This window comes from Silurus aristotelis (genome assembly GCF_946808225.1).
Source record: "Silurus aristotelis genome assembly, chromosome: 27".
Lineage (NCBI taxonomy): Eukaryota > Metazoa > Chordata > Actinopteri > Siluriformes > Siluridae > Silurus > Silurus aristotelis.
In genome coordinates, this window is record NC_139600.1 from 1774097 (window position 1) to 1791895 (window position 17799).

The window sequence follows — 17799 nt, forward strand, 5'->3', positions numbered from 1 at the left end:
TTACCCATCAGTAGCTCCCCACAAGGTTGTAGGTTCAAACCCCATGATTGTGAAAGAATTTTTTTTTTTTTTATTTTGAAATCTAATAGTTTGTCTATTTTGTGACATTAAACTGTAAATCTATTTTTTAATGAAAGAGACCTGTTGAAAAGATTGGTTAATTTCTTTGTATTTTTTGAAAACTCGATTGGCCTACTTTTAATATGAGCTACATGTGTTGAAGAATTGATAAGAAGCCATGTTGGTTTATTAGGCTTATTGACTGCTTTCACCAGTCAGAAGTGATAGCTCAATGGGTAAGGTCTTGGTTTACCCATCAGTAGCTCCCCACAAGGTTGTGGGTTCAAACCCCCGCATTGTGAAGGAAATTTTTTTTTTATATTTGAAATCTAATAGTTTGTCTACTTTGTGACATTAAACTGTAAATATATTTGTGAAATAAAGAGACCTGTTGAAAAGATTGCTTTATTTCTTTGTATTTTTTGAAGACTTGTTTGGCCTACTTTTAATATGAGCTACATGTGTTGAAGATTTGATAAGAAGCCATGTTGGTTTATTAGGCTTATTGACTGCTTTCACCAGTCAGAAGTGATAGCTCAATGGGTAAGGTCTTAGTTTACCCATCAGTAGCTCCCCACAAGGTTGTGGGTTCAAACCCCACAACTGTGAAGGAATAAATGTATTTTTTTTTTATTTAAAATCTAATAGTTTGTCTACTTTGTGACATTAAACTGTCAATCTATTTGTTAATGAAAGAGACCTGTTGAAAAGATTGGTTAATTTCTTTGTATTTTTTGAAAACTCGATTGGCCTACTTTTAATATGAGCTACATGTGTTGAAGAATTGATAAGAAGCCATGTTGGTTTATTAGGCTTATTGACTGCTTTCACCAGTCAGAAGTGATAGCTCAATGGGTAAGGTCTTGGTTTACCCATCAGTAGCTCCCCACAAGGTTGTGGGTTCAATCCCCCCCATTGTGAAGGAATTTTTTTTTTTTATATTTGAAATCTAATAGTTTGTCTACTTTGTGACATTAAACTGTAAATCTATTTGTTAATTAAGAGACCTGTTGAAAAGATTGGTTACTTTCTTTGTATTTTTGGAAGACTTGTTTGGCCCACTTTTAGTATGACCTACATGTGTTGAAGAATTGATAAGAAGCCTTGTTGGTTTATTAGGCTTATTGACTGCTTTCACCAGTCAGAAGTGATAGCTCAATGGGTAAGGTCTTGGTTTACCCATTAGTAGCTCCCCACAAGGTTGTAGGTTCAAACCCCACAGGTTATTAGGCAAACTGTTGAAAAGATTGCTTTATTTCTAGGATTTTTATTTATTTTTTTTTAAATCTAATAGTTTGTCTAATTTGTGACATTAAACTGTAAATCTATTTGTTAATTAAAGAGACCTGTTGAAAAGATTGCTTTATTTCTTTGTATTTTTTAAAGACTTGTTTGACCTACTTTTAATATGAGCTACGTGTTGAAGAATTGATAAGAAGCCATGTTGGTTTATTAGGCTTATTGACTGCTTTCACCAGTCAGAAGTGATAGCTCAATAGGTAAGGTCTTAGTTTACCCATCAGTAGCTCCCCACAAGGTTGAAGGTTCAAACCCCACCGTTGTGAAGGAATTTTTTTTTTTTATTTAAAATCTAAAAGTTTGTCTAATTTGTGACATTAAACTGTAAATCTATTTGTTAAATAAAGAGACCTGTTGAAAAGATTGCTTTATTTCTTTGTATTTTTTGAAGACTTGGTTGGCCTACTTTTAATATGAGCTACATGTGTTGAAGATTTGATAAGAAGCCATGTTGGTTTATTAGGCTTATTGACTGCTTTCACCAGTCAGAAGTGATAGCTCAATGGGTAAGGTCTTGGTTTACCCATCAGTAGCTCCCCACAAGGTTGTAGGTTCAAACCCCACCATTGTGAAAGAGTTTTTTTATTTTATTTAAAATCTAATAGTTTGTCTAATTTGTGACATTAAACTGTAAATCTATTTGTTAATTAAGAGACCTGTTTGGCCCACTTTTAGTATGACCTACATGTGTTGAAGAATTTATAAGAAGCCATGTTGGTTTATTAGGCTTAATGACTGCTTTCACCAGTCAGAAGTGATAGCTCAATGGGTAAGGTCTTGGTTTAAGGATCTGTAGCTCCCCACAAGGTTGTGGCTTCAAACCCCACCATTGTAAAGGATACATTTTTATTTTTATTTTGAAATCTAATAGTTTGTCTATTTTGTGACATTAAACTGTAAATCTATTTTTTAATGAAAGAGACCTGTTGAAAAGATTGGTTAATTTCTTTGTATTTTTTAAAGACTTGTTTGGCCTACTTTTAATATGAGCTACATGTGTTGAAGAATTGATAAGAAGCCATGTTAGTTTATTAGGCTTATTGACTGCTTTCACCAGTCAGAAGTGATAGCTCAATGGGTAAGGTCTTGGTTTACCCATCAGTAGCTCCCCACAAGGTTGTAGGTTCAAACCCCACCATTGTGAAGGATTTTTTTTTTTTTTTAAATCTAATAGTTTGTCTAATTTGTGACATTAAACTGTAAATCTATTTGTTAATTAAAAAAACCTGTTGAAAAGATTGCTTTATTTCTTTGTATTTTTTGAAGACTTGTTTTGGCCTACTTTTAATATGACCTACATTTGTTAAAGATTTGATAAGAAGCCATGTTGGTTTATTAGGCTTATTGACTGCTTTCACCAGTCAGAAGTAATAGCTCAATGGGTAAGGTCTTAGTTTACCCATCAGTAGCTCCCCACAAGGTTGTGGGTTCAAACCCCACCACTGTAAAGGAATAAATATTTTTTTTTACATTTAAAATCTAATAGTTTGTCTACTTTGTGACATTAAACTGTAAATATATTTGTGAATTTAAGAGACCTGTTGAAAAGATTGGTTAATTTCTTTGTATTTTTTAAAGACTTGTTTGGCCTACTTTTAATATGACCTACATGTTTTGAAGAATTGATAAGAAGCCATGTTGGTTTATTAGGCTTATTGACTGCTTTCACCAGTCAGAAGTGATAGCTCAATGGGTAAGGTCTTGGTTTACCCATCAGTAGCTCCCCACAAGGTTGTGGGTTCAAACCCCCCCCATTGTGAAGGAATTTTTTTTTTTATATATTTGAAATCTAATAGTTTGTCTACTTTGTGACATTAAACTGTAAATCTATTTGTTAATTAAAGAGACCTGTTAAAAAGATTGGTTACTTTCTTTGTATTTTTGGAAGACTTGTTTGGCCCACTTTTAGTATGACCTACATGTGTTGAAGAATTGATAAGAAGCCATGTTGGTTTATTAGGCTTATTGACTGCTTTCACCAGCCAGAAGTGATAGCTCAATGGGTAAGGTCTTGGTTTACCCATCAGTAGCTCCCCACAAGGTTGTAGGTTCAAACCCCATGATTATGAAATAATTTTTTTTTATTTTATTTTGAAATCTAATAGTTTGTCTATTTTGTGACATTAAACTGTAAATCTATTTTTTAATGAAAGAGACCTGTTGAAAAGATTGGTTAATTTCTTTGTATTTTTTGAAAACTCGATTGGCCTACTTTTAATATGAGCTACATGTGTTGAAGAATTGATAAGAAGCCATGTTGGTTTATTAGGCTTATTGACTGCTTTCACCAGTCAGAAGTGATAGCTCAATGGGTAAGGTCTTGGTTTACCCATCAGTAGCTCCCCACAAGGTTGTGGGTTCAAACCCCCTCATTGTGAAGGACATTTTTTTTTTATATTTGAAATCTAATAGTTTGTCTACTTTGTTACATTAAACTGTAAATATATTTGTGAAATAAAGAGACCTGTTGAAAAGATTTTTTTAATTTTTTGTATTTTTTGAAGACTTGTTTGGCCTACTTTTAATATGAGCTACATGTGTTGAAGATTTGATAAGAAGCCATGTTGGTTTATTAGGCTTATTGACTGCTTTCACCAGTCAGAAGTGATAGCTCAATGGGTAAGGTCTTAGTTTACCCATCAGTAGCTCCCCACAAGGTTGTGGGTTCAAACCCCACAACTGTGAAGGAATAAATGTATTTTTTTTTTATTTAAAATCTAATAGTTTGTCTACTTTGTGACATTAAACTGTAAATCTATTTGTTAATAAAAGAGACCTGTTGAAGAGATTGGTTAATTTCTTTGTTTTTTTTGAAGACTTGTTTTGGCCTACTTTTAATATGAGCTACATGTGTTGAAGAATTGATAAGAAGCCATGTTGGTTTATTAGGCTTATTGACTGCTTTCACCAGTCAGAAGTGATAGCTCAATGGGTAAGGTCTTGGTTTACCCATCAGTAGCTCCCCACAAGGTTGTGGGTTCAATCCCCCCCATTGTGAAGGAATTTTTTTTTTTTATATTTGAAATCTAATAGTTTGTCTACTTTGTGACATTAAACTGTAAATCTATTTGTTAATTAAGAGACCTGTTGAAAAGATTGGTTACTTTCTTTGTATTTTTGGAAGACTTGTTTGGCCCACTTTTAGTATGACCTACATGTGTTGAAGAATTGATAAGAAGCCTTGTTGGTTTATTAGGCTTATTGACTGCTTTCACCAGTCAGAAGTGATAGCTCAATGGGTAAGGTCTTGGTTTACCCATCAGTAGCTCCCCACAAGGTTGTAGGTTCAAACCCCACAGGTTATTAGGCAAACTGTTGAAAAGATTGCTTTATTTCTAGGATTTTTATTTATTTTTTTAAAAATCTAATAGTTTGTCTAATTTGTGACATTAAACTGTAAATCTATTTGTTAATTAAAGAGACCTGTTGAAAAGATTGCTTTATTTCTTTGTATTTTTTAAAGACTTGTTTGACCTACTTTTAATATGAGCTACGTGTTGAAGAATTGATAAGAAGCCATGTTGGTTTATTAGGCTTATTGACTGCTTTCACCAGTCAGAAGTGATAGCTCAATGGGTAAGGTCTTAGTTTACCCATCAGTAGCTCCCCACAAGGTTGTAGGTTCAAACCCCACCGTTGTGAAGGAATTTTTTTTTTTTATTTAAAATCTAAAAGTTTGTCTAATTTGTGACATTAAACTGTAAATCTATTTGTTAAATAAAGAGACCTGTTGAAAAGATTGCTTTATTTCTTTGTATTTTTTGAAGACTTGTTTGGCCCACTTTTAGTATGACCTACATGTGTTGAAGAATTGATAAGAAGCCATGTTGGTTTATTAGGCTTATTGACTGCTTTCACCAGTCAGAAGTGATAGCTCAATGGGTAAGGTCTTGGTTTACCCATTAGTAGCTCCCCACAAGGTTGTAGGTTCAAACCCCACAGGTTATTAGGCAAACTGTTGAAAAGATTGCTTTATTTCTAGGATTTTTATTTATTTTTTTTTAAATCTAATAGTTTGTCTAATTTGTGACATTAAACTGTAAATCTATTTGTTAATTAAAGAGACCTGTTGAAAAGATTGCTTTATTTCTTTGTATTTTTTAAAGACTTGTTTGACCTACTTTTAATATGAGCTACGTGTTGAAGAATTGATAAGAAGCCATGTTGGTTTATTAGGCTTATTGACTGCTTTCACCAGTCAGAAGTGATAGCTCAATAGGTAAGGTCTTAGTTTACCCATCAGTAGCTCCCCACAAGGTTGAAGGTTCAAACCCCACCGTTGTGAAGGAATTTTTTTTTTTTATTTAAAATCTAAAAGTTTGTCTAATTTGTGACATTAAACTGTAAATCTATTTGTTAAATAAAGAGACCTGTTGAAAAGATTGCTTTATTTCTTTGTATTTTTTGAAGACTTGGTTGGCCTACTTTTAATATGAGCTACATGTGTTGAAGATTTGATAAGAAGCCATGTTGGTTTATTAGGCTTATTGACTGCTTTCACCAGTCAGAAGTGATAGCTCAATGGGTAAGGTCTTGGTTTACCCATCAGTAGCTCCCCACAAGGTTGTAGGTTCAAACCCCACCATTGTGAAAGAGTTTTTTTATTTTATTTAAAATCTAATAGTTTGTCTAATTTGTGACATTAAACTGTAAATCTATTTGTTAATTAAGAGACCTGTTTGGCCCACTTTTAGTATGACCTACATGTGTTGAAGAATTTATAAGAAGCCATGTTGGTTTATTAGGCTTAATGACTGCTTTCACCAGTCAGAAGTGATAGCTCAATGGGTAAGGTCTTGGTTTAAGGATCTGTAGCTCCCCACAAGGTTGTGGCTTCAAACCCCACCATTGTAAAGGATACATTTTTATTTTTATTTTGAAATCTAATAGTTTGTCTATTTTGTGACATTAAACTGTAAATCTATTTTTTAATGAAAGAGACCTGTTGAAAAGATTGGTTAATTTCTTTGTATTTTTTAAAGACTTGTTTGGCCTACTTTTAATATGAGCTACATGTGTTGAAGAATTGATAAGAAGCCATGTTAGTTTATTAGGCTTATTGACTGCTTTCACCAGTCAGAAGTGATAGCTCAATGGGTAAGGTCTTGGTTTACCCATCAGTAGCTCCCCACAAGGTTGTAGGTTCAAACCCCACCATTGTGAAGGATTTTTTTTTTTTTTTAAATCTAATAGTTTGTCTAATTTGTGACATTAAACTGTAAATCTATTTGTTAATTAAAAAAACCTGTTGAAAAGATTGCTTTATTTCTTTGTATTTTTTGAAGACTTGTTTTGGCCTACTTTTAATATGACCTACATTTGTTAAAGATTTGATAAGAAGCCATGTTGGTTTATTAGGCTTATTGACTGCTTTCACCAGTCAGAAGTAATAGCTCAATGGGTAAGGTCTTAGTTTACCCATCAGTAGCTCCCCACAAGGTTGTGGGTTCAAACCCCACCACTGTAAAGGAATAAATATTTTTTTTTACATTTAAAATCTAATAGTTTGTCTACTTTGTGACATTAAACTGTAAATATATTTGTGAATTTAAGAGACCTGTTGAAAAGATTGGTTAATTTCTTTGTATTTTTTAAAGACTTGTTTGGCCTACTTTTAATATGACCTACATGTTTTGAAGAATTGATAAGAAGCCATGTTGGTTTATTAGGCTTATTGACTGCTTTCACCAGTCAGAAGTGATAGCTCAATGGGTAAGGTCTTGGTTTACCCATCAGTAGCTCCCCACAAGGTTGTGGGTTCAAACCCCCCCCATTGTGAAGGAATTTTTTTTTTTATATATTTGAAATCTAATAGTTTGTCTACTTTGTGACATTAAACTGTAAATCTATTTGTTAATTAAAGAGACCTGTTAAAAAGATTGGTTACTTTCTTTGTATTTTTGGAAGACTTGTTTGGCCCACTTTTAGTATGACCTACATGTGTTGAAGAATTGATAAGAAGCCATGTTGGTTTATTAGGCTTATTGACTGCTTTCACCAGCCAGAAGTGATAGCTCAATGGGTAAGGTCTTGGTTTACCCATCAGTAGCTCCCCACAAGGTTGTAGGTTCAAACCCCATGATTATGAAATAATTTTTTTTTATTTTATTTTGAAATCTAATAGTTTGTCTATTTTGTGACATTAAACTGTAAATCTATTTTTTAATGAAAGAGACCTGTTGAAAAGATTGGTTAATTTCTTTGTATTTTTTGAAAACTCGATTGGCCTACTTTTAATATGAGCTACATGTGTTGAAGAATTGATAAGAAGCCATGTTGGTTTATTAGGCTTATTGACTGCTTTCACCAGTCAGAAGTGATAGCTCAATGGGTAAGGTCTTGGTTTACCCATCAGTAGCTCCCCACAAGGTTGTGGGTTCAAACCCCCTCATTGTGAAGGACATTTTTTTTTTATATTTGAAATCTAATAGTTTGTCTACTTTGTTACATTAAACTGTAAATATATTTGTGAAATAAAGAGACCTGTTGAAAAGATTTTTTTAATTTTTTGTATTTTTTGAAGACTTGTTTGGCCTACTTTTAATATGAGCTACATGTGTTGAAGATTTGATAAGAAGCCATGTTGGTTTATTAGGCTTATTGACTGCTTTCACCAGTCAGAAGTGATAGCTCAATGGGTAAGGTCTTAGTTTACCCATCAGTAGCTCCCCACAAGGTTGTGGGTTCAAACCCCACAACTGTGAAGGAATAAATGTATTTTTTTTTTATTTAAAATCTAATAGTTTGTCTACTTTGTGACATTAAACTGTAAATCTATTTGTTAATAAAAGAGACCTGTTGAAGAGATTGGTTAATTTCTTTGTTTTTTTTGAAGACTTGTTTTGGCCTACTTTTAATATGAGCTACATGTGTTGAAGAATTGATAAGAAGCCATGTTGGTTTATTAGGCTTATTGACTGCTTTCACCAGTCAGAAGTGATAGCTCAATGGGTAAGGTCTTGGTTTACCCATCAGTAGCTCCCCACAAGGTTGTGGGTTCAATCCCCCCCATTGTGAAGGAATTTTTTTTTTTTATATTTGAAATCTAATAGTTTGTCTACTTTGTGACATTAAACTGTAAATCTATTTGTTAATTAAGAGACCTGTTGAAAAGATTGGTTACTTTCTTTGTATTTTTGGAAGACTTGTTTGGCCCACTTTTAGTATGACCTACATGTGTTGAAGAATTGATAAGAAGCCTTGTTGGTTTATTAGGCTTATTGACTGCTTTCACCAGTCAGAAGTGATAGCTCAATGGGTAAGGTCTTGGTTTACCCATCAGTAGCTCCCCACAAGGTTGTAGGTTCAAACCCCACAGGTTATTAGGCAAACTGTTGAAAAGATTGCTTTATTTCTAGGATTTTTATTTATTTTTTTAAAAATCTAATAGTTTGTCTAATTTGTGACATTAAACTGTAAATCTATTTGTTAATTAAAGAGACCTGTTGAAAAGATTGCTTTATTTCTTTGTATTTTTTAAAGACTTGTTTGACCTACTTTTAATATGAGCTACGTGTTGAAGAATTGATAAGAAGCCATGTTGGTTTATTAGGCTTATTGACTGCTTTCACCAGTCAGAAGTGATAGCTCAATGGGTAAGGTCTTAGTTTACCCATCAGTAGCTCCCCACAAGGTTGTAGGTTCAAACCCCACCGTTGTGAAGGAATTTTTTTTTTTTATTTAAAATCTAAAAGTTTGTCTAATTTGTGACATTAAACTGTAAATCTATTTGTTAAATAAAGAGACCTGTTGAAAAGATTGCTTTATTTCTTTGTATTTTTTGAAGACTTGTTTGGCCCACTTTTAGTATGACCTACATGTGTTGAAGAATTGATAAGAAGCCATGTTGGTTTATTAGGCTTATTGACTGCTTTCACCAGTCAGAAGTGATAGCTCAATGGGTAAGGTCTTGGTTTACCCATCAGTAGCTCCCCACAAGGTTGTAGGTTCAAACCCCACCATTGTGAAAGAGTTTTTTTTTTTTATTTAAAATCTAATAGTTTGTCTAATTTGTGACATTAAACTGTAAATCTATTTGTTAATTAAGAGACCTGTTTGGCCCACTTTTAGTATGACCTACATGTGTTGAAGAATTTATAAGAAGCTTTGTTGGTTTATTAGGCTTATTGACTGCTTTCACCAGTCAGAAGTGATAGCTCAATGGGTAAGGTCTTGGTTTAAGGATCTGTAGCTCCCCACAAGGTTGTGGCTTCAAACCCCACCATTGTAAAGGATACATTTTTATTTTTATTTTAAAATCTAATAGTTTGTCTATTTTGTGACATTAAACTGTAAATCTATTTTTTAATGAAAGAGACCTGTTGAAAAGATTGGTTAATTTCTTTGTATTTTTTAAAGACTTGTTTGGCCTACTTTTAATATGAGCTACATGTGTTGAAGAATTGATAAGAAGCCATGTTAGTTTATTAGGCTTATTGACTGCTTTCACCAGTCAGAAGTGATAGCTCAATGGGTAAGGTCTTGGTTTACCCATCAGTAGCTCCCCACAAGGTTGTAGGTTCAAACCCCACCATTGTGAAGGATTTTTTTTTTTTTTTAAATCTAATAGTTTGTCTAATTTGTGACATTAAACTGTAAATCTATTTGTTAATTAAAAAAACCTGTTGAAAAGATTGCTTTATTTCTTTGTATTTTTTGAAGACTTGTTTTGGCCTACTTTTAATATGACCTACATTTGTTAAAGATTTGATAAGAAGCCATGTTGGTTTATTAGGCTTATTGACTGCTTTCACCAGTCAGAAGTAATAGCTCAATGGGTAAGGTCTTAGTTTACCCATCAGTAGCTCCCCACAAGGTTGTGGGTTCAAACCCCACCACTGTAAAGGAATAAATATTTTTTTTTACATTTAAAATCTAATAGTTTGTCTACTTTGTGACATTAAACTGTAAATCTATTTGTTAATTAAAGAGACCTGTTGAAAAGATTGCTTTATTTCTTTGTATTTTTTAAAGACTTGTTTGACCTACTTTTAATATGAGCTACGTGTTGAAGAATTGATAAGAAGCCATGTTGGTTTATTAGGCTTATTGACTGCTTTCACCAGTCAGAAGTGATAGCTCAATGGGTAAGGTCTTAGTTTACCCATCAGTAGCTCCCCACAAGGTTGTAGGTTCAAACCCCACCGTTGTGAAGGAATTTTTTTTTTTATTTAAAATCTAAAAGTTTGTCTAATTTGTGACATTAAACTGTAAATCTATTTGTTAAATAAAGAGACCTGTTGAAAAGATTGCTTTATTTCTTTGTATTTTTTGAAGACTTGTTTGGCCTACTTTTAATATGAGCTACATGTGTTGAAGATTTGATAAGAAGCCATGTTGGTTTATTAGGCTTATTGACTGCTTTCACCAGTCAGAAGTGATAGCTCAATGGGTAAGGTCTTGGTTTACCCATCAGTAGCTCCCCACAAGGTTGTAGGTTCAAACCACACCATTGTGAAAGAGTTTTTTTTTTTTATTTAAAATCTAATAGTTTGTCTAATTTGTGACATTAAACTGTAAATCTATTTGTTAATTAAGAGACCTGTTTGGCCCACTTTTAGTATGACCTACATGTGTTGAAGAATTTATAAGAAGCCATGTTGGTTTATTAGGCTTATTGACTGCTTTCACCAGTCAGAAGTGAAAGCTCAATGGGTAAGGTCTTGGTTTAAGGATCTGTAGCTCCCCACAAGGTTGTGGCTTCAAACCCCACCATTGTAAAGGATACATTTTTATTTTTATTTTGAAATCTAATAGTTTGTCTATTTTGTGACATTAAACTGTAAATCTATTTTTTAATGAAAGAGACCTGTTGAAAAGATTGGTTAATTTCTTTGTATTTTTTAAAGACTTGTTTGGCCTACTTTTAATATGAGCTACATGTGTTGAAGAATTGATATGAAGCCATGTTAGTTTATTAGGCTTATTGACTGCTTTCACCAGTCAGAAGTGATAGCTCAATGGGTAAGGTCTTGGTTTACCCATCAGTAGCTCCCCACAAGGTTGTAGGTTCAAACCCCACCATTGTGAAGGATTTTTTTTTTTTTTAAATCTAATAGTTTGTCTAATTTGTGACATTAAACTGTAAATCTATTTGTTAATTAAAAAAACCTGTTGAAAAGATTGCTTTATTTCTTTGTATTTTTTGAAGACTTGTTTTGGCCTACTTTTAATATGACCTACATTTGTTAAAGATTTGATAAGAAGCCATGTTGGTTTATTAGGCTTATTGACTGCTTTCACCAGTCAGAAGTAATAGCTCAATGGGTAAGGTCTTAGTTTACCCATCAGTAGCTCCCCACAAGGTTGTGGGTTCAAACCCCACCACTGTGAAGGAATAAATATTTTTTTTTACATTTAAAATCTAATAGTTTGTCTACTTTGTGACATTAAACTGTAAATATATTTGTGAATTTAAGAGACCTGTTAAAAAGATTGGTTAATTTCTTTGTATTTTTTAAAGACTTGTTTGGCCTACTTTTAATATGACCTACATGTTTTGAAGAATTGATAAGAAGCCATGTTGGTTTATTAGGCTTATTGACTGCTTTCACCAGTCAGAAGTGATAGCTCAATGGGTAAGGTCTTGGTTTACCCATCAGTAGCTCCCCACAAGGTTGTGGGTTCAAACCCCCCCCATTGTGAAGGAATTTTTTTTTTATATTTGAAATCTAATAGTTTGTCTACTTTGTGACATTAAACTGTAAATCTATTTGTTAATTAAAGAGACCTGTTAAAAAGATTGGTTACTTTCTTTGTATTTTTGGAAGACTTGTTTGGCCCACTTTTAGTATGACCTACATGTGTTGAAGAATTGATAAGAAGCCATGTTGGTTTATTAGGCTTATTGACTGCTTTCACCAGCCAGAAGTGATAGCTCAATGGGTAAGGTCTTGGTTTACCCATCAGTAGCTCCCCACAAGGTTGTAGGTTCAAACCCCATGATTGTGAAATAATTTTTTTTTTTTTTATTTTGAAATCTAATAGTTTGTCTATTTTGTGACATTAAACTGTAAATCTATTTTTTAATGAAAGAGACCTGTTGAAAAGATTGGTTAATTTCTTTGTATTTTTTGAAAACTCGATTGGCCTACTTTTAATATGAGCTACATGTGTTGAAGAATTGATAAGAAGCCATGTTGGTTTATTAGGCTTATTGACTGCTTTCACCAGTCAGAAGTGATAGCTCAATGGGTAAGGTCTTGGTTTACCCATCAGTAGCTCCCCACAAGGTTGTGGGTTCAAACCCCCGCATTGTGAAGGAAATTTTTTTTTTATATTTGAAATCTAATAGTTTGTCTACTTTGTGACATTAAACTGTAAATATATTTGTGAAATAAAGAGACCTGTTGAAAAGATTGCTTTATTTCTTTGTATTTTTTGAAGACTTGTTTGGCCTACTTTTAATATGAGCTACATGTGTTGAAGATTTGATAAGAAGCCATGTTGGTTTATTAGGCTTATTGACTGCTTTCACCAGTCAGAAGTGATAGCTCAATGGGTAAGGTCTTAGTTTACCCATCAGTAGCTCCCCACAAGGTTGTGGGTTCAAACCCCACAACTGTGAAGGAATAAATGTATTTTTTTTTTATTTAAAATCTAATAGTTTGTCTACTTTGTGACATTAAACTGTCAATCTATTTGTTAATAAAAGAGACCTGTTGAAAAGATTGGTTAATTTCTTTGTATTTTTTGAAAACTCGATTGGCCTACTTTTAATATGAGCTACATGTGTTGAAGAATTGATAAGAAGCCATGTTGGTTTATTAGGCTTATTGACTGCTTTCACCAGTCAGAAGTGATAGCTCAATGGGTAAGGTCTTGGTTTACCCATCAGTAGCTCCCCACAAGGTTGTGGGTTCAAACCCCCGCATTGTGAAGGAAATTTTTTTTTTATATTTGAAATCTAATAGTTTGTCTACTTTGTGACATTAAACTGTAAATCTATTTGTGAAATAAAGAGACCTGTTGAAAAGATTGCTTTATTTCTTTGTATTTTTTGAAGACTTGTTTGGCCTACTTTTAATATGAGCTACATGTGTTGAAGAATTGATATGAAGCCATGTTAGTTTATTAGGCTTATTGACTGCTTTCACCAGTCAGAAGTGATAGCTCAATGGGTAAGGTCTTGGTTTACCCATCAGTAGCTCCCCACAAGGTTGTAGGTTCAAACCCCACCATTGTGAAGGATTTTTTTTTTTTTTAAATCTAATAGTTTGTCTAATTTGTGACATTAAACTGTAAATCTATTTGTTAATTAAAAAAACCTGTTGAAAAGATTGCTTTATTTCTTTGTATTTTTTGAAGACTTGTTTTGGCCTACTTTTAATATGACCTACATTTGTTAAAGATTTGATAAGAAGCCATGTTGGTTTATTAGGCTTATTGACTGCTTTCACCAGTCAGAAGTAATAGCTCAATGGGTAAGGTCTTAGTTTACCCATCAGTAGCTCCCCACAAGGTTGTGGGTTCAAACCCCACCACTGTGAAGGAATAAATATTTTTTTTTACATTTAAAATCTAATAGTTTGTCTACTTTGTGACATTAAACTGTAAATATATTTGTGAATTTAAGAGACCTGTTAAAAAGATTGGTTAATTTCTTTGTATTTTTTAAAGACTTGTTTGGCCTACTTTTAATATGACCTACATGTTTTGAAGAATTGATAAGAAGCCATGTTGGTTTATTAGGCTTATTGACTGCTTTCACCAGTCAGAAGTGATAGCTCAATGGGTAAGGTCTTGGTTTACCCATCAGTAGCTCCCCACAAGGTTGTGGGTTCAAACCCCCCCCATTGTGAAGGAATTTTTTTTTTATATTTGAAATCTAATAGTTTGTCTACTTTGTGACATTAAACTGTAAATCTATTTGTTAATTAAAGAGACCTGTTAAAAAGATTGGTTACTTTCTTTGTATTTTTGGAAGACTTGTTTGGCCCACTTTTAGTATGACCTACATGTGTTGAAGAATTGATAAGAAGCCATGTTGGTTTATTAGGCTTATTGACTGCTTTCACCAGCCAGAAGTGATAGCTCAATGGGTAAGGTCTTGGTTTACCCATCAGTAGCTCCCCACAAGGTTGTAGGTTCAAACCCCATGATTGTGAAATAATTTTTTTTTTTTTTATTTTGAAATCTAATAGTTTGTCTATTTTGTGACATTAAACTGTAAATCTATTTTTTAATGAAAGAGACCTGTTGAAAAGATTGGTTAATTTCTTTGTATTTTTTGAAAACTCGATTGGCCTACTTTTAATATGAGCTACATGTGTTGAAGAATTGATAAGAAGCCATGTTGGTTTATTAGGCTTATTGACTGCTTTCACCAGTCAGAAGTGATAGCTCAATGGGTAAGGTCTTGGTTTACCCATCAGTAGCTCCCCACAAGGTTGTGGGTTCAAACCCCCGCATTGTGAAGGAAATTTTTTTTTTATATTTGAAATCTAATAGTTTGTCTACTTTGTGACATTAAACTGTAAATATATTTGTGAAATAAAGAGACCTGTTGAAAAGATTGCTTTATTTCTTTGTATTTTTTGAAGACTTGTTTGGCCTACTTTTAATATGAGCTACATGTGTTGAAGATTTGATAAGAAGCCATGTTGGTTTATTAGGCTTATTGACTGCTTTCACCAGTCAGAAGTGATAGCTCAATGGGTAAGGTCTTAGTTTACCCATCAGTAGCTCCCCACAAGGTTGTGGGTTCAAACCCCACAACTGTGAAGGAATAAATGTATTTTTTTTTTATTTAAAATCTAATAGTTTGTCTACTTTGTGACATTAAACTGTCAATCTATTTGTTAATAAAAGAGACCTGTTGAAAAGATTGGTTAATTTCTTTGTATTTTTTGAAAACTCGATTGGCCTACTTTTAATATGAGCTACATGTGTTGAAGAATTGATAAGAAGCCATGTTGGTTTATTAGGCTTATTGACTGCTTTCACCAGTCAGAAGTGATAGCTCAATGGGTAAGGTCTTGGTTTACCCATCAGTAGCTCCCCACAAGGTTGTGGGTTCAAACCCCCGCATTGTGAAGGAAATTTTTTTTTTATATTTGAAATCTAATAGTTTGTCTACTTTGTGACATTAAACTGTAAATCTATTTGTGAAATAAAGAGACCTGTTGAAAAGATTGCTTTATTTCTTTGTATTTTTTGAAGACTTGTTTGGCCTACTTTTAATATGAGCTACATGTGTTGAAGATTTGATAAGAAGCCATGTTGGTTTATTAGGCTTATTGACTGCTTTCACCAGTCAGAAGTGATAGCTCAATGGGTAAGGTCTTAGTTTACCCATCAGTAGCTCCCCACAAGGTTGTGGGTTCAAACCCCACAACTGTGAAGGAAAAAATGTATTTTTTTTTTATTTAAAATCTAATAGTTTGTCTACTTTGTGACATTAAACTGTCAATCTATTTGTTAATAAAAGAGACCTGTTGAAAAGATTGGTTAATTTCTTTGTATTTTTTGAAAACTCGATTGGCCTACTTTTAATATGACCTACATGTGTTGAAGAATTGATAAGAAGCCTTGTTGGTTTATTAGGCTTATTGACTGCTTTCACCAGTCAGAAGTGATAGCTCAATGGGTAAGGTCTTGGTTTACCCATTAGTAGCTCCCCACAAGGTTGTAGGTTCAAACCCCACAGGTTATTAGGCAAACTGTTGAAAAGATTGCTTTATTTCTAGGATTTTTATTTATTTTTTTTTAAATCTAATAGTTTGTCTAATTTGTGACATTAAACTGTAAATCTATTTGTTAATTAAAGAGACCTGTTGAAAAGATTGCTTTATTTCTTTGTATTTTTTAAAGACTTGTTTGACCTACTTTTAATATGAGCTACGTGTTGAAGAATTGATAAGAAGCCATGTTGGTTTATTAGGCTTATTGACTGCTTTCACCAGTCAGAAGTGATAGCTCAATAGGTAAGGTCTTAGTTTACCCATCAGTAGCTCCCCACAAGGTTGAAGGTTCAAACCCCACCGTTGTGAAGGAATTTTTTTTTTTTATTTAAAATCTAAAAGTTTGTCTAATTTGTGACATTAAACTGTAAATCTATTTGTTAAATAAAGAGACCTGTTGAAAAGATTGCTTTATTTCTTTGTATTTTTTGAAGACTTGGTTGGCCTACTTTTAATATGAGCTACATGTGTTGAAGATTTGATAAGAAGCCATGTTGGTTTATTAGGCTTATTGACTGCTTTCACCAGTCAGAAGTGATAGCTCAATGGGTAAGGTCTTGGTTTACCCATCAGTAGCTCCCCACAAGGTTGTAGGTTCAAACCCCACCATTGTGAAAGAGTTTTTTTATTTTATTTAAAATCTAATAGTTTGTCTAATTTGTGACATTAAACTGTAAATCTATTTGTTAATTAAGAGACCTGTTTGGCCCACTTTTAGTATGACCTACATGTGTTGAAGAATTTATAAGAAGCCATGTTGGTTTATTAGGCTTAATGACTGCTTTCACCAGTCAGAAGTGATAGCTCAATGGGTAAGGTCTTGGTTTAAGGATCTGTAGCTCCCCACAAGGTTGTGGCTTCAAACCCCACCATTGTAAAGGATACATTTTTATTTTTATTTTGAAATCTAATAGTTTGTCTATTTTGTGACATTAAACTGTAAATCTATTTTTTAATGAAAGAGACCTGTTGAAAAGATTGGTTAATTTCTTTGTATTTTTTAAAGACTTGTTTGGCCTACTTTTAATATGAGCTACATGTGTTGAAGAATTGATAAGAAGCCATGTTAGTTTATTAGGCTTATTGACTGCTTTCACCAGTCAGAAGTGATAGCTCAATGGGTAAGGTCTTGGTTTACCCATCAGTAGCTCCCCACAAGGTTGTAGGTTCAAACCCCACCATTGTGAAGGATTTTTTTTTTTTTTTAAATCTAATAGTTTGTCTAATTTGTGACATTAAACTGTAAATCTATTTGTTAATTAAAAAAACCTGTTGAAAAGATTGCTTTATTTCTTTGTATTTTTTGAAGACTTGTTTTGGCCTACTTTTAATATGACCTACATTTGTTAAAGATTTGATAAGAAGCCATGTTGGTTTATTAGGCTTATTGACTGCTTTCACCAGTCAGAAGTAATAGCTCAATGGGTAAGGTCTTAGTTTACCCATCAGTAGCTCCCCACAAGGTTGTGGGTTCAAACCCCACCACTGTAAAGGAATAAATATTTTTTTTTACATTTAAAATCTAATAGTTTGTCTACTTTGTGACATTAAACTGTAAATATATTTGTGAATTTAAGAGACCTGTTGAAAAGATTGGTTAATTTCTTTGTATTTTTTAAAGACTTGTTTGGCCTACTTTTAATATGACCTACATGTTTTGAAGAATTGATAAGAAGCCATGTTGGTTTATTAGGCTTATTGACTGCTTTCACCAGTCAGAAGTGATAGCTCAATGGGTAAGGTCTTGGTTTACCCATCA